Source organism: Stenella coeruleoalba, assembly GCF_951394435.1.
Source record: "Stenella coeruleoalba genome assembly, chromosome: 7".
Lineage (NCBI taxonomy): Eukaryota > Metazoa > Chordata > Mammalia > Artiodactyla > Delphinidae > Stenella > Stenella coeruleoalba.
This window is the reverse complement of record NC_137153.1, coordinates 20,077,788-20,102,634: the sequence shown is the minus strand read 5'-3', so window position 1 is coordinate 20,102,634 and position 24,847 is coordinate 20,077,788. Positions and strand designations below refer to the sequence as shown.

At 36.7% G+C, this 24,847-nt stretch overlaps 1 long non-coding RNA gene across 2 annotated transcripts; it reads right to left on the bottom strand.

The window, feature by feature from the left end:
* Positions 1-769: 769 nt before the first annotated feature.
* On the bottom strand, positions 770-24,832 carry LOC307189646. Of its 2 annotated transcripts, XR_013829261.1 has the most exons (4): positions 24,700-24,832; positions 11,787-12,028; positions 1,654-1,760; positions 770-886 (listed from the first exon to the last, which is right to left on the bottom strand). It is a non-coding gene; the product is annotated as an uncharacterized lncRNA (long non-coding RNA). The 2 variants fall into 2 exon arrangements; XR_013829262.1 differs by lacking the exon at positions 770-886 and having other exon boundaries at positions 893-1,760.
* Between the last annotated feature and the right edge of the window lie 15 nt (positions 24,833-24,847).

Below are 24,847 nucleotides of genomic sequence, written 5' to 3'. Positions count from 1 at the left end.
TAAAGTTTTTAAACAAGTTAAAACTTTTTTTATCAGTCAGTCATAAAACTATAACATAAAACTATCCTCAAGTGATTTACATAGATAAAATGGACACTGCACTAAATTTTTCTTTTTGTATTTTACTGCTATCAAATCTGAATGAAATGTACTTTGTCATAGATGTTTTTCTTTTATTTTTGGTTTTCCAAAGCTATTAATGTTAAAGACAAACTTTAAGGGTACAGTGTTGCAAAAGTGCTTAATGGATTCCAACAGCTGCCTCAAATAAAAATTTAGTAATATGTATATGACTACATTTTCCCTAAATGGTGATACCTTATCCAAAGATGAAGAGTACCCCTATTTTTAATAGGTAGAATGAACCTTTGTGTCAATCTTGCAGAAGCTTTAATGGAGAAAGAATGACCTTTATTTTTCAAAGATAAATGAGTAGGCATTTATATTAGAGAATGGTAGTATGTTTTGGTTGAGCAGTAATATACAACCTTGAATTTTAGAGGACTCTGAGTGCTTCTTATTATTTGTCCACTACCTTATTGTTCTCTTCTCACCAATGAAAAATGATTAAAGAATTCCACCGTAATTCCCTCTACACTTATACAGATACTATGTCTTGTAAGTCAACATTTTTAGCACACAGGAGAAATTATATGTAATAAAATTACTGTATCTTTTGGACTGAACAAATTTGAATTTGTGTTTAAACACTTTGATTATATGTCTGATAATTCTTAAAATAATGGCACTTTTACTAATTTATTTGGGGATCTTGGGTACATTCATAACTTGTGTTTTTCTTCATGCTTGACTTGGAAGTGGGCTATTCCCCTGCCATGAGCAGATCCGGCAGTTTTCCAGAAGATCTTCTTGGGAGATTGCTTCCCTAAAGTTTGGGTGTAGGTATTAAAATAACACCATCAAACAGCTCTTGGAAATTGTTCTTTCATTTAGCAGTAGCTATGACGATTCTCATCCATGACACTAAGGGTTAGTTTTATATATTTAAGAGAGAAACATTGCTTAAATTAAAATGCCTCTATAAAGGAATGCTATTATAAATTATTATAACAATATTCTCAAGTATCAATTTTTAATTTCTTTGGTGTAGCAAACTATAAGCCCAGCCACTCATGGTCGTGGTTAATCTTTTATAGAATACACTTAGTCTTGTCAAGTTGCTTGTATTCTCCTATTCTCTTGACACCTACAAATATATACATATTCTATCCCTCTGTCTTAACCTTTTTGAAAAGTTATGGTAGGAAAAAAACCTTTCATTCTGTTAATCTCTTGATCTTGATTTAGTGGCTGGGCAATAGTTATATAAATCTGTATCTGTATAAACTCATGTTTATATAACTTAACTACTGGATATTAAGCTTTCTTCTGTGAAGCCCTGAGACTTTGGAATAGAAAAGTACATTCACACACTCTTTTTCCTTTCAAATTAAGTGAGGATTTAAAAAACAACCTTCAATGTGAGGATTATTCTGTTCACAGACATTCCTAAGGAAAACTAAAAATAATAAAACTGAGGTTCTTTTAGTTTGTAACAGTATTTACACAAGTAACATGTTGGTTCTTGGAAAATTATTTGTGAAAGCTAAACAGTTACTGATAGAAGTATTTTAGTGAAATTTAAACCATTACCTTGTTGGGGAACACTGCTTCAGCATCTTCTTTCTACCGCATAAAAATTCAAGGGGGGATAGTAATGTGCACTTCTGGAAGAACAAAGCCAAGCCCAACCCCTACCCCTAAAAAAGAAAGAAAAGACAGGTTTATGCTAGGTAATAAAGAATCGAGTCAATTTTACTGTAGTATTTGAGAGCATTACTATTTTAGATACTTATCTGTTCAGACGGTTGATAATTAAAGCTTTGTGTGTGTGTGAGAGAGACACCATGGTTAAAAGAGGTTTTTTACACACCCCTCCTCTCCAGAAAGCCTTGGAAACTTGTTCCGCTTCATCTTGTAACTGTGCATATAAGGTCAAGACATTATGTCTCACTCTTTGGTGTTAATCAAAAGCTTAGAGAATTTACGAAGTCTTGAGGTTCTCAGATGCTGGTTTTAAGTGTAATGATAAATTGAGTTTTGTCTCCTTGACATGTTATTGCATAATGGTATTGAACTTTGTGACCTACTGTGTAAGAAATGAACGCCCACCTTGCAGGCTTAAAGTTAATAATACGTATGAAAAGGCCCACCTTAGCACCTACCTATAAAAAGGAAGGCACTACAAAATTTAGTTTCCTGCAAAAGGAGCAATTTGGCAAACAAAAATAATTAAACTGGCCTAAAGGGAGAAAGCTAGTATTTATTTACCTTTTAAAAATGTTCTGCACTTACATGAACAGCAGCCAGTTATTTGAGGACTTTCCCACTAGGGGACACCAGTTAAGCCTTGACCAACACAATTTTTGTATTTTTGAGAATGCATAAATGAGATTCTGTTTCTATATTGAAAGAGCTTCATTATTAAAAACCAAATTTGGGAACCAGATAAAGGGAAAGTCCGAAGTGTATTTATGCCCAAATAAAACCGCTATTCAACATGATCCTGGAGTGGGTGATGGAGGGGGAACCCAAATATCAACTATGCTGTCATGGTCATACCTTACGGGAGAAGTAGCAAAAAATGAAACTGGAAGAGAATTATGAACTGCCCTTTCAGTCATAGATAACTCAGTCTGCCCCCTTCCCCTTGCAAAATCAGATCCTTATGTACCATGTTCACTTTCTCCTTAACAAGGAGACCAGGACTTTCATGCTGCACGCTTATGCTGATTTAACTCTGGAATGTCTAAATTCCTTTAAAAAAAAGTAACTTCTGCCTTCTGAATACATGTTCTTCAGATAGACCAAAAAAAAGAAAAAATACCCCAGCAGTTAATCATGCAGAGAAAACTCCCATTCACATTTGTATGAATTCTTTTGTTCTCTCTCTTCTGGGCATACTTTAAGCCAGATTTCCCCTCTGAATAGCCTCATAATCTGTGGCTGATCCTTTATTTATTTAACTAGTGCCTGTTACCAAGATTGATGTTTATTTTCATTTTTGCAAGTGGAAATATTGGAATAGTGACCATACATACCAGCCTTGGTGTGTAAGATTTTTAGGATACACTCCTAGAACTGTAATTACTGTATTAAAGGATATGGGTGTATTTAAGATTTGGTACATATTGTCAGATTTCTGTTCCAAAAATGGAAGTTCCATCACAAATACACCCCTATCTTCACACTCTCAATAATGGACAAAAACCTCGTGTTTTATCTTGGTCAATCAGAAAAAGTCAAAAATGGTAACCCAATTTGTGTTTACATGTTTCTAGTCAGATATTATTTTCTATAATCTGGATACCAGACTTTATCACATATGCTTTATAAATATTTTCTCCCAGTATGAGGTTTGTCTTTGCACAGAGCTTTTTGAAGAGCAGAAATTCTTAATTTTCACAGAAGTCCACTTTTTCAACTTTTTCTTTAATGGGTTATGCTTTTGGTGTCATATCTAAGAAATCTGCCTAACTTAAGGTGACAAAATTTTTAATATTTTTAGAAGTTTAATAGTTTTCAGTTTTTATATTTACGTCTGATTGATTTGAGTTGGTTTTTGTATATGTTTACATATAAAAATTATATATGTACCATATATAGATTGAGGTTCATTTTTCTTTGCACCTTTGTTGAAAATCAGTTGACACAGCATTAGCCTATTTCTGAACTATTCCATTAGTTTATACGTCTGAGCTTTCACCCATACTACACTGCGTGATCACTGTAGCTTTGCATAAGTAATGCAACTATGTTCTTTTTGAAAACTGCTTTGCTAATTTTAGTTCCTTTGCCTTGCTATGTACATTTTAGAATCAGCCTGCTGACAAGAACAAAACCACCTGCTTGGATTTTGATAATGATTGCACTGAATCCATAGACCAGTTCAGGGAGAGTGGACCTCTTAATATTCGTCCTCCAATCCATGAATGCAGCATGTTGCTCCATTTATATAGGTCTTTGATTTCTTTTATCAGTGTTTTTAGATTTTAGCATACAGATCTTGCACATATATTGTTAGTACTTTATGGGTTTTTTTGTGTGTGCTTTTGTAAATGGTACTTTAAAAATTTTCAATTTCCAAAATGTTCATTGCTAATATCTAGATATACGATTGATTTTTGTATTTTGACCTTGTATCCTGACACCTTGCCAGATTCACTTATGTAGATTTTTTAAAAGTTTTCTACGTAGTCATGTCTGCAGATTATTATTTATAATAAATGTTTTATTTTTTTCCAGTCTTTCCAGTTTTCCTTTCCAACGCCTTTTATTTCTTTTTCTTGTCTTGCTGCACTGGTTAGACCTTCCAGTATGATGGTGAAAGGAGTGGTGATATCAGACACATCCTTGCCTTGTCACCAGTATTAGGGGGCAAGCATGCAGTCTTTTACCATTAAGTGTATCAGGTGTAGATTTTTGTAGATGGTCTTTATCAGGTTGAGGAAATTCCCTTTTACTCCTAGTTTTCTGAGAGTTCTTAATTATGAATGGATGTTGGATTTTGTCAGATGTTTTTTCTGCATCTATTAAAATGATCATTCTTCGTAAGGTTGACATGGTGAATTACACTGATTTTTAATTGTGGAACCAGTATTTTTGCTTCAAGTTTCATGAGAGATATTGATCTCTAGTTTCCTTACTTTTTAATGTCATTGGTCAGTGTAATGCCTCATAAAATGTTTCGCTCCTCACCTATATTATTGAAGATTGTAGATAGAATTCATATAATTTCTTCCTTAAATGTTGGGTAGAATTCACCAGTGATGCCACTTGGGCCTCCTTATTGAAAGGTTGTTATCTGAAGTCAATTGTTTTGAAGACATAAAATTACACAAATTATCTATCATTTCTTAAATGAGTTTTGGCAGTTTGCCCTTCAAGGAAATTGTCCATTTCACCTAAGCTGTCACATTTATGAGCACAGTTATTCATAACATTCTCTTATCTTTTGTCTTAGTCTGCTCAGACTACTTTAACAAAATACCATAAACTGGGTTTTCATTTATTATTTCATAGTCAAACCAAAGAGTTATTTATAGTTAGAAAGTCCTTCTCCAACTTAAAATGAGAAAAAGTTATTTTATGTTCATTTTTATGTTTGATGGTTTTATTATGAATCATTTTATTCCTTCATTGCATTCTCATTTCTATTAGTGGTGTTCTAATTCTGAACTCCATTAAGGTTATAAGAGGGAAAAATTGTTATAGGTGAAGTATTCAGTCCAAAATATCAAATAATGTGCCCCATTAGCATTAATTAATCTTGATCTATATACATCAATAATTATTGCTTAAAGGGAACTCAAATGTCATTAAACCAAACTCCTCATTTGAAAGATGACACAATATAAAATTGTTCTGTCAAGGGTCACATTAGCTGTGAGTCACTCTACAAAGAGAACTGTAATATATGTCCCTTTTGAGAACTGAAATGTATTATTTTATTATTCTCTGAATCTCTCAGCAGAGTCCGCGGAATGAAGCACCATAATTTGAAGTTTTCCAAGTGACATTTTGCTTCCTCACAGTATCTTTGAAAATGTTAATTTATTAGCCCCAACCTAGATCAAACTCTTGCTGCCCACAGTTTACTTAGTAACGCCTGAAAGAATCCACTGATCAGGTTATGTAGTTGTTACCTTAAGTGGCAAAGAACAAGGTGGTTAGGATGTGGTGTAATGCCACACCTGGAACCCTGCCAGTCTAAGAAAATATTATAAAGTTCTTTCCTCCTCTTAGCCTCCCTTCACTCTCAACTGGCAGCAAATGATGACCGATCTTGCAGAAAAGTTGATTTGGTCACTGGATGAGAAGGCCTCTCCACAGCTCATTCTTCAATTTATTCTACCATGTTTACTTACTTCTCTTCCTTCTGAAACTACTAAGTTTACACCTCTGCTTTAGACTTAGGGCCAAAACAAGGCAAAATTATTTGTAATTGGGTATGATATGGAATTCATACTCAATATAATTAATAATTATCAAATAGTTTGCAGAGTACATCATGGTTTATGTAGCGCTCTTAGAAACATTCCATTTGATCCCTACTATATCCCTGAGATAGTGAGAGAGGGTTACTATCCCTGTTCGACCCTTGATTAGGCTCAGAGAGGATGTAACTCGCCCAGTGTCTCACCACGGGTAAGCCTGGACATGGGACCCAGTTTTTCTTACTCCGGGGTCCCATGGTTTTTTGCGCTACATTACACACAATGCCTCTCTGAGGTTAAAGACATCTGTATTTTTACTTAATTTCCATTTTATAATGGTAATGACGATGATGATAATTGCACTGTACTAAGGATTTTACATAAATTAATTTTCTCAAAGTAACCTGCCTAGAGCTACACAGCTAGTAAATACTGCCCAGTTGGTCATCTCCAGAGCCCACAGTCTTACCACTACTTTAGACTGCCAGTAAAGAGAAAAAAAAGTCCATCCACAGTTCTACCTCTCAGAGATCATTTGTTTTGCTTTCATATATACAAAACACAGAGTGCTATTCATACTGTTCTGTAAACTATTTTCACATTATGGCCCACATTTTCCCATCACTGATAAACATTTTCATTTTTAATGACTGTATTACAAGGATATACCATTGCATATTAAACTGACTTTATTGGCCACATCTAGTTTTTTTTTTCTAAATTTTTTGTTGCTAATAATGCTGCAATGACTATCCATGTACAGACTCTTTGATTATTTTGTTAGGCCAATTTCCTGAAAGTGAAAGTTCTAGATCAATAGACTACATTTAAAATTTGAATACACAGTATCCACCAGAAAGGGTGTAGACAAAGCTTTGTTAGTGCCACAAGCTTAAGATCCTAAGTTATTTTTGTTTGTTTCTTTTGGCCCTGCACCGCATGGCTTGTGGGATCTTAGTTCCCCCACCAGGGATCGAACCCAGGCCCTTAGCAGTGAAAGCTCGGATTCTTAACCACTGGACCTCCAGGGAATTCCCTTAAGATCCTAATTTAGATATCAATATTACAGGTGCCAAAGCAGTTCCCAAAATTGTGGATCAGTACGTCCATTTCCTGACTGATTTATATCATTTGGTCCTTATTTTTCCAAAAGCAATAACACTGCAGAGTTCTCAAACTCGATGAAACTTCAGGGATCAAGGCAAAATATTTTCTGCATGATAACAACTGTGGCTCTTTCTCTTGACAGGAAAGTAAAACTATAATTTGAGAGAAATCATTCCCCGGATGAATGCACGGGCAGCCAGCATTTTTTTTTTTTTTTGAGCATTTGAAAGGAAACCAATCCTTTCCTACAAGTCAAATGCTAAATAATTACACCTCATAGACTAAACTTCGCATAACCCCATAACTAATAAGTAGGAACTCTGTGATTAGTAAAAAGTTCTGAAGGAAGGATGCCTGGCAGTGCAGCTGGTGTGTCCAGGTGGGATCTCTGTAAATCCGGGGAAAGAAGAATCTGGCCCAACGGGAGCCATTTTTCTAGACAGTGCCTTGGAGGCCAAGAAACTAGATAACAACCAGAATACACTGGCCACTTCATTCACATATGTGTGAAAATGAAAAGGCAGCATAGTAGCGGTGAGTTTGTACTTTGCAGTCAAATGGTTCTGGGTTCGAGTACTAGTTCTATCACTGTCATCTTGTGTATGGTACTTCGCAAGTGTCTCAGTTTTCTCATTTGTAAAATAGTAATAATACCTAACTTGTAAGATTGTTGAGAGAACTAAATAGAAGATTATCTATATGAGGTACCTATAAAGCCTGGCTCATATTAAGTACACAATAACGTTAGCTGCTATTGTAAATGTGTGACACCACCTTCTACCTGATGTGTTAGCTAACTGGGTTTGGATGAAGGCAATGTGTATACATCCACGACATTTGTATCTACAAACTCTCTGGCATCTAGACCCAGCTTAACTCACACGTAATTCACAAATGTCCCCTCATGGTAAATAACGTTTTATGGTACAGACTCATCTTCAGGCCTTCCCCCAAAGTGGCCCCGGCTAGACCACATGTCCTGCCCCCCTAACTAGGAACTCACTTGCATGTGGCTTTTCTCATCATAATAAATATGGGAAAGGGACATTTACCAGGGCAGTTGGGAGTGATTCAGGCTTTCCTCAGTAATGTACTTTGCCTTCACTGAAATCTGCTTCCCTACATCAAGGAAACCCTAATGCAGTTTACCAAGTGCTAAAGAACAGGCCGTTGTCTCTCGCTCCCTTTTCTTCTTCTAGGGCTCCCGTCTGGGCCTTCTGCTGCCATTCTCAGGCCTCCTGCCTGTGCTCTGAGCATGCCAAGTTTCTGGTCATCACAAGGCTGCTCCTTTATGTCTTTGTTCAAATGTCTACTCCTCAGAGAGTTTTCTGCAGACTAAATCTAGTCCACATCCTTCAGTTAGTCTTAATCACCAACCGCTGACCTTCTATTTACGTCTTGGTGCTTGTTACTATCTGAAGTTATTTCAATCACACACTTGATAATTACCTGTCTTGCTACTGAGATAGGAAGCTACAATAAAGAGGCCGCCTTAACTGCAGTGATCGGGATGCCAAAACATGCCTGGCACTTGAGAAGTGCTCAAAGAATATTTTATTGAATGATTGAGTGAATACATCCTGGCTTTTTGATTAGTCCTCTATAACCTTGCTGAAGCTACTCAATGTATCTAAGCTTCAGATTCCTCACTGGTAAAATGATACTGATAATGATACTTAAACTCACAGGGTGTGGTGAGGATCAACTGAAGTGATTTACGTGGCAAACTTCCTGGCGTTTAAACAGTAGCTATTATGATGTTGGCATATTTAATGATGATGTGATATCTTGTATTTATTAAAGGAAATTTTCATTGGATATAGATTCTAGGTAGACTTTTTGCTTTCAGCACTTTTAAGAAATTCCAATACTTTCTGCCTTCCATAGTTTTCAATGAGGAGTTTGCTGTTTTCTTATCTTTGTCTCTCTGTAAGTCGTGTGTCGTTTTATAGCTATCACTTTTAAGATTTTCTCTTTATCACTTTTTTTTTTGGCCACATATTTAGGATGTGCCTTGCTATGATTTCCTTCATCGTTTTCCCATTTAGGGAACCTACAAAAGAACTGTAGGAGAACTACAAAAGGTGTAACATACACAGTTTATAACAGAAGGAGAAAAAAGGAGAAAAAGGAAAAAAGATATTTGAAAAAAATAATGACTAAGAGTTTTCCCCTAAATGAACGTCAAATACCAAATCACTGGTACAAAAAACGCAGAACACCAAGCAGGATAAAAGCAAAACAAGGGCTTCCCTGGTGGCGCAGTGGTTGAGAGTCCGCCTGCCGATGCAGGGGACGCGGGTTCGTGCCCTGGTCCGGGAAGATCCCCCGTGCCGCGGGGCGGCTGGGCCCGTGAGCCATGGCCGCTGAGCCTGCGCGTCTGGAGCCTGTGCTCCGCAACGGGACAGGCCACAACAGTGAGAGGCCCGCATACCGCAAAAAAAAAAAAAAAAAAAAAAAAAATAATACTAGAGAACGGATGGAGGAATTAGGATTATTTTGTTATTATAAGTCGCTCATACTACCTGGGAAGCAGTACAGTGTTATTTGAAAGTAGATCTGAATTAACTGTAAATGTATATTGCAAACTCTAGGGCAACCACTGAAAAAAGAGGGAAAAAGGTATAAATGATATGCTAAGAAAGAAGACAAAATGGAATCATATAAACTGTCCAATAAAATTACATAAGACAGGGCTTCCCTGGTGGCGCAGTGGTTGAGAATCTGCCTGCCAATGCAGGGGAAACGGGTTTGAGCCCTGGTCTGGGAGCCTGCGCGTCTGGAGCCTGTGCTCCGCAACAACAGAAGCCACGATAGTGACAGGCCTGCGCACCGCGATGAAGAGTGACCCCTGCTTGCCACAACTAGAGAAAGCCCATGCACAGAAACGAAGACCCAACACAGCCATAAATAAATAAATAAATAAATACATTTGGAAAAAGAGTTATTCAGGTATTTACACATTACTTAAAAAAAAAAAATTACATAAGACAGGAAAAGAGTGGAAGACAAAAATAGGAAGAACCTGGGCAAAAAACAGAAAACAGTAACAAGCAACAGCAATAATAAACAATGAAATCATGCCATTTGCCACAACATGGATGTATCTTGAAGGCATTATGCTAATTGAAATAAGTCAGACAGAGAAAGACAATTACCATATGATCTCTCTTTTATGTAGAATCAAATAAATAAATAAATAAAACCAAGCTCATAGATACAGAGAAGAGACTGGTGGTCACCAGAGGCACAATATAGGGGTAGGAGAAATGGGTAAACTGTTTTTATTTCTTTAGTTTAAATAAACTGAATAAAAAGAAAAGAAAATGGTGATAAATGTGGTAAATATTAATCGAACTATGTTAATAATCACTTTGAACATAAATGGCCTAAATGTGCCAAATAAAAGACAGAGATTGTCAGAGTGAATCAAAAAACAGCACCCACCTACATGTTACCTACAAAAAAGTTTATTTTAAACAGAAAAACAAACATAGATTAAAAGTAAAGGAATGGGGACTTCCCTGGTGGCATAGAGGCTAAGAATCTGCCTGCCAATGCAGGGGACGTGGGTTCGAGCCCTGGTCCAGGAAGATCCCACATGCCGTGCAGCAACTAAGCCCGTGCGCCACAACTACTGAGCCCACTCTCCTAGAGCCCATGTTCCGCAACAGGAGAAGCCACCCCAATGAGAAACCTGTTCACTGCAATGAAGAGTAGCCCCTGCTCGTTGCAACTAAAGAAAGCCCGTGTGCAGCAACAAAGACCCAACAGAGCCAAAAATAAAAAATAAATTAATTAATTAATTTCAAAAAAAGCTTTTCACTTTACAGCTAGAACTGCAAGGAGAAATAGATGAATCTATTATTATGGTCAGAGATGTCAACACACCTCTGTAAGAAATGGACAGATTAGACTGGCAGAAAACCATTAAAGACATAGTGGAAATCAACAGCACCATTGTTCAACTGGATATAAACTGCTTCATGCAAAACCACAGAATACACATTTTTCTCAAATTCACATGAAACATTCACCAAGCTAGATTACATTCTGGCCCTAAAACATACCTTTACAAATTTAAAAGAACAGAAGTCATATAATAACTGCTCTCAGTCCACAGTGGAATTAAATAGCATTCAATAACAGAAAGAAGCCGGAAAATCACAAAAGACTCAGAGATTAAACAACAAACTTCTAAATAACACACGGGTCAACAAATAAATTTCAAGAGAAATATAAAAATATTTAACCTAAATGAAAATTAAAGCATAAGTAATCACAATCTGTGGAAGGCAGTGAAAGCAATGCTTTAGAGACATTTATACTATTGAATGCATGTATTAAAATAAGAAGAAAGATCTAAAATAAATAATGTAGGGTCCCATCTTAGGAAGAAAAAGAAGAACAAATTAAGTCAAAACTACACAGAAGAAAATTAATAAAAACTAAAAGAAAAATCAATGAAATAGAAAACAGAAAATTGATAGAAAAAATAAAAGAAACAAATAGCTAGTTCTTTTCAAAGATCAATGAAATCAATCAACCACTCACTAGGCTAATTAAGAATAAAAGAGAAAGGACACAAATTATTAATATAAGAAATGAATGGGGAACATCAATACAGATCCCATGAACATTAAAAGGAAAATAAAGGAATGCTATGAATAACTCTCTACTTACAAATTTGACAGTCTACACGAAACGGATGAATTTCTTGAAAGATAAGATGTGCAGGGGCTTCCCTGGTGGCGCAGTGGTTGGGAGTCCGCCTGCTGACGCAGGGGACACGGGTTCATGCCCTGGTCCAGGAGGATCCTACATGCCGCGGAGCGGCTGGGCCTGTGAGCCATGGCTGCTAGGCCTGCGCATCCGGAGCCTGTGCTCCGCAGCAGGAGAGGCCACAACGGTGAGAGGCCCGTGTACTGCAAAAAAAAAAAGATGTGCAAAAATTCACACGAGAAGCGACAGGCCATTTAAATAGGCCTATATCTATTAACGAAATTGAATTAATAATTAAAAATCTTCCAAAACATAAAGCACTAGGCCACGATGGGTTCACTGGTGAATTATAACAACCATTTAATAAAGAAATCATATTAATTCTCTAGAATCTGTTTCAGAGGATAGAAGCAGAGAGGATTCTTCTTAATGCATTCCATGAGGCCAGCATACCATAATACCAAATACCAAACTTGGGGTATCAAATACCAAAACCAGACTAAGACATTATAAGAAAACTGCAAACCAATATCTCCCATGAACATAAACTTAAAAATCCTCAAAAGTTATTAGCAAATCAAATCCAACAATGTATTAAAAAAAGTATATACCACAAATAAGTGGGACTTATCCCAAGTATGCAAGGCCAGTTCATTACAAGGCCATTACATTAACAGAAAATCAATTAATGTAAACCATCACATCAATAGGCTAAAGAAGAAAAATGAATCTAGACACAGACTTTACATCCTTCACAAAAATTAGCTCAAAATAGATCACAGATCTAAATGTAAAACATAAAACTATAAAACTGTTAGATGACATAGGAAAAAAAATCTAGAAGACCTTGCTTTTGGCAATGACTTTTTCATTGCAACACCAAGGGCACAATCTGTGAAAGAAATAATTGATAAGGTGAATTTCATTAAAATAAAAAACTTCAGCTCTTTGAAAGACACTGACAAGAGAAAGAAAAGACAATTTACAGACTGGGAAAAGATATTTGTAAAAGACATATCTCATAAAGGACTGTTCTGCAAAATATACAAAGAACTTTTAAAATTCAACAAAAAAAACAAACGATCTAATTTTTTAAAAATGGGCCAAAGACCTTAACGGATACCTTCCCAAAGAAATTATAAAAAGAAGTAAACTGTCACTATTTGCAGATGACAGACATTGCACAGAGAAAAAGCTAAAATCTCCACCGAAAAGCTATTGGAGAAGTAATAAATGAATTCACAAAGTTGCAGGATACAAGCTTAATATACAGAAATCTGGTGCTTTTTTGTACACTAATAACTACCAGAAAGAGAAAGCAAGAAAATAATCCTATTTAAATCTCATAAAAAATAAAATAACTAGGAATAAACTTAACTACGGAGCTGAAAGAGCTATACTCAGAAAACCATAAAATACTGATGAAGGAAACTGAAGATGGTACAAAGATGGAAAGATATCCTGTGTTCTTGGATTAAAATAATTAATATTTTTTAAATGTCCATACTACCTAAAGCAATCTGCAGATTTAATGCAATCCCTATCAAAATACCCATGACATTTTTCACAGACCTAGAACAACTAATCCTAAAATTTATATGGAACCACGAAAGACCCTAAATTGCCAAAACAGTCTTAAGAAGAAAAGAACAAAGCTGGAGTTATCATGCTTCCTGACTTCAGACTATACTACAAAGCTACAATAATCAAACCATCATGGTACTGGCATAAAAAGAGACACATAGATGAAAGGAACAGAACAGAGAGCCCAGAAATAAACCCACATACTTATGCTCAATTAACCTACGACAAAGGAGGAAAGAATATAAAATTGAGAAAACACAGTATCTTCAATAAGTGGTGCCAGGAAAACAGGACAGCTATATGTAAAAGAATGAAATTAGTACATTTCCTCACATCATATATAAAAAACAAAAAAACTGGAGAGGATTGGTTCAAGATGGCGGAGTAGAAGGACATGCTCTCACTCCCTCTTGCAAGAACACCAGAATCACAACTAACTGCTGAACAATCATCGACAGGAAGAAACTGGAACTCATCAAAAAAGATACCCCACACCCAAAGACAAAGGAGAAGCCACAATGAGATGGTAGGAGGGGCGCAAATACAATAAAATCAAATCCCATAACTGGTAGGTGGGTGACACACAAACTGGAGAACCCTTATACCACAGAAGTCCACCCACTGGAGTGAAGGTTCTGAGCCCCACATCAGGCTCCCCAATCTGGGGGTCTGGCAACGGGAGGAAGAATTCCTAAAGAATCAGACTTGAAGGCTAGCGGGATTTGATTGCAGGACTTCGACAGAACTCAGGGAAACAGAGACTCCACTCCTGGAGGGCACACACAAAGTAGTGTGTGCACTGGGACCCAGGGGAAGGAGCAGTTACGCCATAGGAGACTGAACCAGACCTACCTGCTACTGTTGGAGGGTCTCCTGCAAAGGCAGGGGGTGGCTGTGTCTCACTGTGAAGACAAGGATACTGACAGCAGAAGTTCTGGGAAGTACTCCTTGGCGTGAGCCCTCCCAGAGACCGCCATTAGCCCCACCAAAGAGCCCAGGTAGGCTCCAGTGTTGAGTCGACACAGGCCAAACAACCAACAGGGAGGGAACCCAGCCCCACCCATCAGCAGACAAGTGGATTAAAGTTTTACTGAGCTCTGCCCACGAAAGCAACAACCAGCTCTACTCACCACCAGTGCCTCCCATCAGGAAACTTGCACAAGCCTCTTAGACAGCCTCATCCACCAGAAGGCAGACAGCAGAAGCAGGAAGAACTACAATCCTGCAGCCTGTGGAACAAAAACCACATTCACAGAAAGACAGACAAGATGAAAAGGCAGAGGGCTATGCACCAGATGAAGGAACACAATAAAACCCCAGAAAAACAACTAAATGAAGTGGAGATAGGAAACCTTCCAGAAAAAGAATTCAGAAGAATGATAGTGAAGATGATCCAGGACCTTGGAAAAAGAATGGAGGTAAAGATCAAGAAGACTCAAGAAATGTTTAACAAAGATCTAGAAGAATTAAAGAACAAACACAGATGAACAACACAATAACTGAAATGAAAACTACATTAGAAGGAATCAATAGCAGAATAACCGAGGCAGAAGAACGGATAAGTGACCTGGAAGACAGAATGCTGGAATTCACTGCTGCAGAACAGAATAAAGAAAAAAGAATGAAGACAGCCTAAGAGACCTCTGGGACAACACTAAACGCAACAACGTTTGCATTATAGGGGTCCCAAAAGGAGAAGAGAGAGAGAAAGGACCCGAGAAAATATTTGAAGGATTATAGTCGAAAACTTCCCTAACATGGGAAAGGAAAGAGCCACCCAAGTCCAGGAAGTGCAGAAAGTCCCATACAGGATAAACCCAAGAACAAACACACCTAGACACATAGTAATCAAACTGGCAAAACTTAAAGACAAAGAAAAATTATTGAAAGCAGCAAAAGAAAAACGACAAATAACATACAAGGGAACTTCCGTAAGGTTAACAGCTGATTTCTCAGCAGAACCTCTACAAGCCAGAAGGTAGCGGCATGATATACTTAAAGTGATGAAAGGGAAGAACCTACAACCAAGATTACTCTACCCCGCAAGGATCTCATTCAGATTCGATGGAGAAATCAAAAGCTTTACAGACAAGCAAAAGCTAAGAGAATTCAGCACCATCAAACCAGCTCTACAACAAATGCTAAAGGAATTCCTCTAAGTGCGAAACACAAGAGAAGAAAAGGACCTACAAAAACAAACCCAAAACAGTTAAAAAAATGGTAATAGGAACATACATATCGATAATTACCTTAAACATGAATGGAATAAATCCTCCAACCAAAAGACACAGGCTTGCTGAATGGATCCAAAAACAAGACCCATATACATGCTGTCTACAAGAGACCCACTTCAGACCTAGGGACACATTCAGACTGAAAGTGAGGGGATAGAAAAAGATGTTCCATACAAATGGAAATCAGAAGAAAGCTGGAGTAGCAATACTCATATCACCTAAAATAGATTTTAAAATAAAGAATGTTACAAGAGACAAAGAAGGACACTACATAATGATCAAGGGACCAATCCAAGAAGAAGATATAACAATTATAAATATATATGCACGCAACATAGGAGCACCTCAATACATAAGGCAACTGCTAACACCTATAAAAGAGGAAATCGACAGTAACACAATAATAGTGGGGGACTTTAACACCTCACTTACACCAATGGACAGATCATCCAAAATGAAAATAAATAAGGAAACACAAGCTTTAAATGACACAATAGACCAGATAGATTTAATTGATATTTATAGGACATTCCATCCAAAAACAGCAGATTACACTTTCTTCTCAAGTGTGCACAAAACATTCTCCAAGACAGATCACATCTTGTCACACAAATCAAGCCTCAGTAAATTTAAGAAAATTGAAATCATATCAAGCATCTTCTCTGACCACAATGCTATGAGATTAGAAATGAATTACAGGGAAAAAATCGTAAAAAACACAAACACATGGAGGCTAAACAATACGTTACTAAATAACCAAGAGATCACTGAAGAAATCAAAAAATACCTAGAGACAAATGACAATGAAAACACGACTATCCAAAACCTATGGGATGCAGCAAAGGCAGTTCTAAGAGGGAAGTTTATAGCTATACAAGCCTACCTCAAGAAACAAGAAAAATCTCAAATAAACAATCTAACCTTACACCTAAAGGAACTAGAGAAAGAAGAACAAACACAACACAAAGTTAGCAGAAGGAAAGAAATCGTAAAGATCAGAGCAGAAATAAATGAAACAGAAACAAAGAAAACAATAGCAAAGATCAATAAAACTAAAAGCTGGTTCTTTGAGAAGATAAACAAAGTTGATAAACCATTAGCCAGACTCATCAAGAAAAAGGGAGAAGACTCAAATCAATAAAATTAGAAATGAAAAAGAAGAAGTTACAACAGACACCACAGAAATACAAAGCATCCTAAGAGACTACTACAAGCAACTCTATGCCAATAAAATGGACAACCTGGAAGAAATGGACAAATTCTTAGAAGGTACAACCTTCCAAGACTGAACCACGAAGAAACAGAAAATATGAACAGACCAATCACAAGTAATGAAATTGAAACTGTGATGAAACATCTTCTAACAAACAAAAGTCCAGGACCAGATGGCTTCACAGGTGAATTCTATCAAATATTTAGCGAAGAGCTAACACCCATTCTTCTCAAACTGTTCCAAAAAATTGCACATGAGGAACACTCCCAAACTTATTCTATGAGGCCACCATCATCCTGATACCAAAACCAGACAAAGATACTATAAAAAAAGAAAATTACAGACCAATATCACTGATGAACATAGATGCAAAAATCCTGAACAAAATACAAGCAAACAGAATCCAACAGCACATTAAAAGGATCATACACCATGATCAAGTGGGATTTACCCCAGAAATGCAAGGATTCTTCAGTATATGCAAATCAATCAATGTGATACAACACATTAACAAATTAAGGAATAAAAACCATATGATCATCTCAATAGATGCAGAAAAAGCTTTTGACAAAATTCAACACCATTTATGATAAAAACTCTCCAGAAAATGGGCATAGAGGGAACCTACCTCAACATAATAAAGGCCATATATGACAAACCCACAGCCAACATCATTCTCAATGGTGAAAAACTGAAAGCATTTCCTCTAAGATCAGGAACAAGACAAGGATGTCCACTCTTGCCACTATTATTCAACATAGTTTTGGAAGTCCTAGCCACAGCAATCAGAGAAGAAAAAGAAATAAAAATTGGAAAAGAAGAAGTAAAACTGTCATTGTTTGCAGATGACATGATACTATGCATAGAGAATCCTAAAGATGCAACCAGAAAAGTACCAGAACTAATCAATGAGTTTGGTAAAGTTGCAGGACACAAAATTAAGGCACAGAAATCTCTTGCATACCTATATAGTAATGATGAAAAATCTGAAAGAGACATTAAGGAAACACTCCCATTTACCACTGCAACAAAAAGAACAAAATACCTAGGAATAAACCTACCTAAGCAGACAAAAGACCTGTATGCAGAAAACTATAAGACACTTAATTATAAGAAATTAGAAGAAATTAAAGATGATATCAACAGATGTAGAGATATACCATGTTCTTGGATTGGAAAATCAATATTGTGAAAATGACTATACTACCCAAAGCAATCTACAGATTCAATGCAATCCCTATCAGATTACCAATGGCATTTTCTACAGAACTAAAACAAAAAATCTTAAAATTTGTATGGAGACACAAAAGACTCCAAATAGCCAAAGCAGTCTTGAGGGAAAAAAACAGAGCTAGAGGAATCAGATTCCCTGACTTCAGATTATACTACAAAGGTACCTTAATCAAGACAATATGGTACTGGCACAAAAACAGAAATATAGATCAATGAAACAGGACGGAAAGCCCAGAGATAAACCCACGCACCTACAGTCAACTAATCTATGACAAAGGAAGCAAGGATATACAATGCAGAAAAGACAGTCTCTTCAATAAGTGGTGCTGGGAAAACTGGACAGCTACATGTAAAAGAATGAAATTAGGACACTCCCTAACACCATACACAAAAATAAACTCAAAATGGATTAAAGACCTAAATGTAAGACCAGACACTATAAAACTCTTAGAGGAAAACATAGGAAGAACACTCTATGATATAAATCACAGCAAGATATTTTTTGATCCACCTCCTAGAGTAATGGAAATAAAAACAAAACTAAACGAATGGGACCTAATGAAACTTAAGAGCTTTTGCAAAGCAAAGGAAACTACAAACAAGACGAAAAGACAACCCTCAGAATGGGAGAAAATATTTGCAAATGAAGCTACGGACAAAGGATTAATCTCCAAAATATATAAACAGCTCATGCAGCTCGATATTAAAAAAACAAACAACCCAATCAAAAAATGGGCATAAGACCTAAATAGACATTTCTCCAAAGAAGACATACAGATGGCCAAGAAGCACATGAAAAGCTGCTCAACGTCACTAATTATTAGAGAAATGCAAATCAGAACTACAATGAGGTATCACCTCATGCCAGTTAGAATAGACATCATCAGAAAATCTACAAACAACAAATGCTGGCAAGGGTGTGGAGAAAAGGGAATCCTCAAGCACTGTTGGTGGGAATGTAAATTGATACAGCCACTATGGAGAACAGTATGGAGGTTCCTTAAAAACTAAAAATAGTGGACTTCCTTGGTGGCATGGTGGTTGGGAGTCTGCCTGCCAATGCAGGGGACACGGGTTCTAAGCCCTGGCCTGGGAAGATCCCACATGCCCTGGCAACGAACAGTAGCTTCTGCTTTCCGCGGCTAGAGAAAGCCCGCATGCAGCAGGGAAGGCCCAGCACAGCCATAAATAAATAAATAAATTTAAAAAAAAATACTAAAAATAGAATTACCATATGACCCAGCAATCCCACTACTGGGCATATACCCAGAGAAAACCGTAATTCAAAAAGAGACATGAGGGGGCTTCCCTGGTGGTGCAGTGGTTGAGAGTCCGCCTGCCGATGCAGGGGACACAGGTTCGTGCCCCGGTCTGGGAAGATCCCACATGCCGCGGAGCGGCTGGGCCTGTGAGCCATGGCTGCTGAGCCTGCGCGTCTGGAGCCTGTGCTCCTTAACGGGAGAGGCCACAACAGTGAGAGGCCCGCGTACAGAAAAAAAAAAAAAAGACACATGCACCCCAATGTTCATTGCAGCACTATTTACAATAGCCAGGTCATGGAAGCAACCTAAATGCCCATAGACAGACGAATGGATAAAGAAGATGTGGTACATATATACAATGGAATATTACTCAGCCATAAAAAGAAATGAAATTGGGTCATTTGTAGAAACATGGATGAATCTAGAGATTGTCATACAGAGTGAAGTAAGTCAGAAAGAGAAAAACAAATATCACATATTAATGCATATATGTGGAACCTAGAAAAATGGTACAGATGAACCAGTTTGCAGGGCAGAAATTGAGACACAGATGTAGAGAACAAACGTATGGACACCAAGGGGGGAAAGCGGCAAGGGGGTGGGGGTGGTGTGATGAATTGGGAGATTGGGATTGACATGTATACACTGATGTGTATAAAATGGATGACTGATAAGAACCTGCTGTATAAAAAAATAAATAAAATTCAAAAAAAAACCCCAAATGGATTAAAGACCTAGATGTAAGACTAGAAATCATACAACTCCTAGAAGAAAACACAGGCAGAACACTATTTGACATAAATGGTAGCAATATTGTTTTGGACCTGTCTCCTAAGGCAAAAGAAACAAAGCAAATTAAACAAATGGTACCTAATTAAGCTTAAAAGCTTTTTCACAGCAAAGGAAATCATAGACAAAACAAAAAGACAACCTCCTGAATGGGAGAAAATATTTGCAAATGATATGACCAATAAGGGGTTAATATCCAAAATACATAAACAGCTCATACAACTTAGCATCAGAAAACAAGCAAAAAACCAAACAACCTAATTAAAAAATGGGCAGAAGACCTGAATAGACATTTTTTCCAAAGAAGATATACAGACGGCCAACAGGCACGTGAAAAAATGTTCAACATTGCTAATCATCAGAGAAGTGCAAATCAAAACCACAGTGAGATATCACCTCACACCTATCAAAATGGCTGTCATCAAAAAGTCTACAAAGAACAAATGTTGGCAAGGATGTAGAGAAAAGGGAACCCTAGTACACTGTCAGTGGGATTGTAAATTGGTGCAGCCACTACTGAAAACAACATGAAGGTTCCTCAAAAAACAGAAAATAGAAATACCATATGATCCGGTAATTCTACTCCTGGGTATGTATCTGAAGAAAACGAAAACACTAATTTGCAAAGATACATGACCCCAATGTTCACAGTAGAATTACTTACAATAGCCAAGATATGGAAGCATCCTAAGTGTTCATCAATAGATGAATGGATAAAGAATATGTAATGTACACACATATATTACTCAGCCATAAAAAAGAATGAAATTCTGCCATTCGCAACAGTGTGGATAGACCTAGAGAGTATTTATGCTTAGTGAAATAAGTCAGACAGAGAAAGACAAATACTGTATGTTATATTACTGTATGTTATCACTTATATGTGGAATCTAAAAGATAAAACAAACGAACTTCTGAAGAGCTGATTTCTCATCAGAAACTACAGAGGTAAGAAGATAGTAGGAAAATACTGAAAAAAGTGCTGAAAGAAAGAACTACCAACCAAGAATTCTATATCTGGCAAAACTATCCTTCAAAAATGAAGATGGAATTAAGATATTCCCAGCTAAGGAATGAGGGAGTTCATCACTAGTAGACTTTCAGTACATGAAATGCTTAAAAATAAATAAATAAATCCTCAGGCTGAAATGAAAGGTAACTCAAAGACTTATGAACCCCAGTAAAGGTAAGTACATAGGTAAACATAAAACCACTGTTACCGTGGTTCTGGTCTGTTAACTCCTCTTTTTGTTTCCTATATGATTTAAAAGAATAATGCATAAAATAGTAATTATAAGTCTAGGTTAAAGGGCATACAATGTATCAAGACATAATTTGCAGCAATAACAACATAAAAGGGAGCGAAGCTATACAGGAACAGAGTTTTTCTATGTCAGTGAAGCTATGTTGGTATCAATTCCAACTTCACTTGACATGGGGGTTCAACAACATGGGGGTTATGGGCACAGTTGAAAATCCATGTATAACTTTACAGTGGGCCCTCTGTATCTGAGGTTCCACACCTGCGGATTCAACCAACCACGGATCATGTATTATTATAGTCGTGCTTATTGAAAAAAAAAAAACACATACAAATGGACCCATGCAGTTCAATCCCATGTTATTCAAGGGTCAACTGTACATTGCTATAAACTTAGGATGCTAAATGTAAACTTCATGGTAACCACTGAGAAATTATAATTTGTTGCCACATAATTCTTCACAGTATTCTCTTATTCATAGTTCTGTCAAATTGGTAGTAAGGTCCCCACTTTCACTTTTGATTCTAGCTATTTGCTTCTTCTCTTTTTCTTGTCAGTCTAGCTAAAGGCTGGTCAATTCTGTTGATATTTTCAAAGAGCCAACTTTTGGTTTTGTTGATTCTCTCTGTCGTTTTACTATTTGCCTATTATGTTTATCTCTGCTATAATATTTATTATTTATTTCCTTCTGCTAGCCTTTGGTTTAGTTTGGTCATTTTTCAGTTCCTTAACTCATAAAGTTAGGCTATGGACATGCAGGGAAATATTAAGAGAGAACATGATCTTCTAAAAAAGTGGGTAGGAGAGGGAAAGGAGGAAGAAGGGGCATTATACTAATTTCACTATTGTTCCTTTCTGAGCATTAAATGAAACCATCTAAAGAAATGACCGAATTATATAAATATGCAGTTATAAAGGCTACTAATTGAAGAAAAATTAAAATTTCTAGGTTATATGATGAAATACATTGGAAAACAAATAGGGCCATAGTGAAAGATATTTTAAGATATTAACTGGAAAGCACGATGTAAAATAACAATATTAAATCCAATTACATGTAAACTATCAATAAATGTAAATGTGTTAAACTGCCCTATTAAAAGAAAAAGAAATTCTGATTACATCCTAATGCAAAGACTGCTTTTCTGCAGTTAACAGGTGACACACCTAATAGAAAGTGATTCAGAAAAGTAGGAAATTAAAAGAGTGGGTAGAAGTACATCAAAATGTTGCAACTGAACAAAAACAACAATAATAACAATAATAAAAACCAGAATCATGATTTCAATAACAGACAAGGTTGGCCTGAGGACACAATTACGACCAATTCATAATGATAAAGACACAGCTATGAGCATCTATGCATCAAATAATGAAGCCTCAACGACAAAAGAGATAGAAGAAATAGAAACATATCAGGAGTGGGAAATATTAATTGACCTCTTGAAATCCATAAGACATAGAGAGGGGGGAAATATAAAAAGCTTAAATGACATTATTACTAAGGTAGTACAATAGATACATCAGACCTGCTGCCCTGAACACAGAAACCATACCTTCTTTTCAAATACTCATGGAACATTCCCCAAAAGGAACGATGTATTACGCTTCAAAGAAAACCTAAGAAAAATCTCCAAACTAAAAATAGTACAAAAACATACTCTGACCAGGGAAAAATTCTTAAATACCCAAATAAAGAAAGAAGGAATGAAATAAGCATCAAATGTAAGAAGTTAGGAAAAATGAGACATAACTAATAAGCATAGGGTTTCTTTTGGGGGCGACTAAAGTCCAAAATTAGACTGTAGTGATGGCTGCACAACTCTGAATATAACAAAAAACAGTGAACTGTGAACTTTAAATGGATTAACTGTGTAGTATGTGAATTATATCTCAAGCTGATAAAAAAGGATTTAAGAATCATACAATTAGGAAGAAGGAACTGGGTTTAAAAGAGCCAATAAAATAGATTAACCATTAGGTAATATAATCATGAGAAAATAAAGTCCAAATAACACAACATAAGAAATAAAGGTAACATCCTACAGAAACAGAGCTACCCGCTCCTGCAAAAAACAACCCCACTAGGTCTGGATGTTTCCTTAAGGGAAACAGAAAATTAATTTCAATTTTACCTACTTAAGAACATAGAAAAGGAAACTTTCTATGTTTCTTTAAAAAAAATGAGTATAAGATTATACTAAAACTCAAAAAAGTTTATGAAATGTTTAAGATCTTTTTAAAGAACACCTTTTAAAATTTTTAATAAAAATAGAATGAGGGATATGTCTGAATGGAAGACAACTTTGTATGTCAGTCATCCCCCCTAAATTCATCTGAAGAGTAATTAAACAGTCAAAGAAAAATTTTAAACAAACTTTCTCTAATAGTTATCTAAGAGAGCTACTGTAGAGAAACCTGAAATGAACTCCCATTTTTGTGGGAATTTAGAATGTGATAAGGGTGCAATTTCAAATCAGGGTGGAAAGGACGACTTAAAAATTAATAAATACTGTTGGGTCAGTTGGGAAGAATTGAAATTAAGCAATTTACACATACAAGAATAAGTTTCAGCTGGATTAGGGGTATAAATATAAAAATTACACCTGTAAGAAAATTAGGAAAAAATTATAGGGAGTAGATTCAAAATCAAGGTGTGAGGGTATTCCCAAGCCATATAAAAATAATAGATCTCATTGCCTGAAAATTTTAACTTCAGCAAAGTGAAACAGGTTAAAAGACAAATGAGAAAAATAGATGTCACACATAAACGAAACCAAGGAAACGATAAAGACATGGAGAGAGGAAGTAGGTGGAATGTTTAGGAACATAGTTTACTGTCACCCACGTAAACGAAACATGGCTTGCCATGTCAAGTCCCAGAAATGGGTTAAGTGATGGGATGTGGGTGATTATTTTCTTCTCTATGTTTTCCTGAAATTCTCCTTTTGTTTTTTTTTTAACAATGATTGCGTGTTGTTTGTAATTAATTTTTTTAAAAATTGTTTAACAACGAAAAAGTCTGGCCTGCCTTACATTGTTCACTGGCGTGTCAGCGTTCCACCAGCTTTATTTCAGTTTTATGACGGGGAGGCACGGGGACTTTTGCTTACTTTGTGTCACCACGATACCTATTACAGACTGAGTCCTTACAGATATTAAAAAAGAAATGCTCACGTATTGGATAAATAACGTTGGTCCTGTAGGTGTGGGAGACCTGCGTGCCAGCACCTGAGGGCCTTGCACTTCCTCATTACAGACGTCTCCCCATCCTCTACCCCACTTCCAGCCACATACCTCACTCCATCCGGCCGGTACAAATGACAGGCAGGAATTCATTCCTGGCGCGCGCGTCAGCGTGACTCCCGCGTCTCCACGTCTGTCGCTCGCCTGGGAACGCCCCCGCCCCGCCCCGTCGCTTGTTGTGTTGTCATCACGTGGCCGG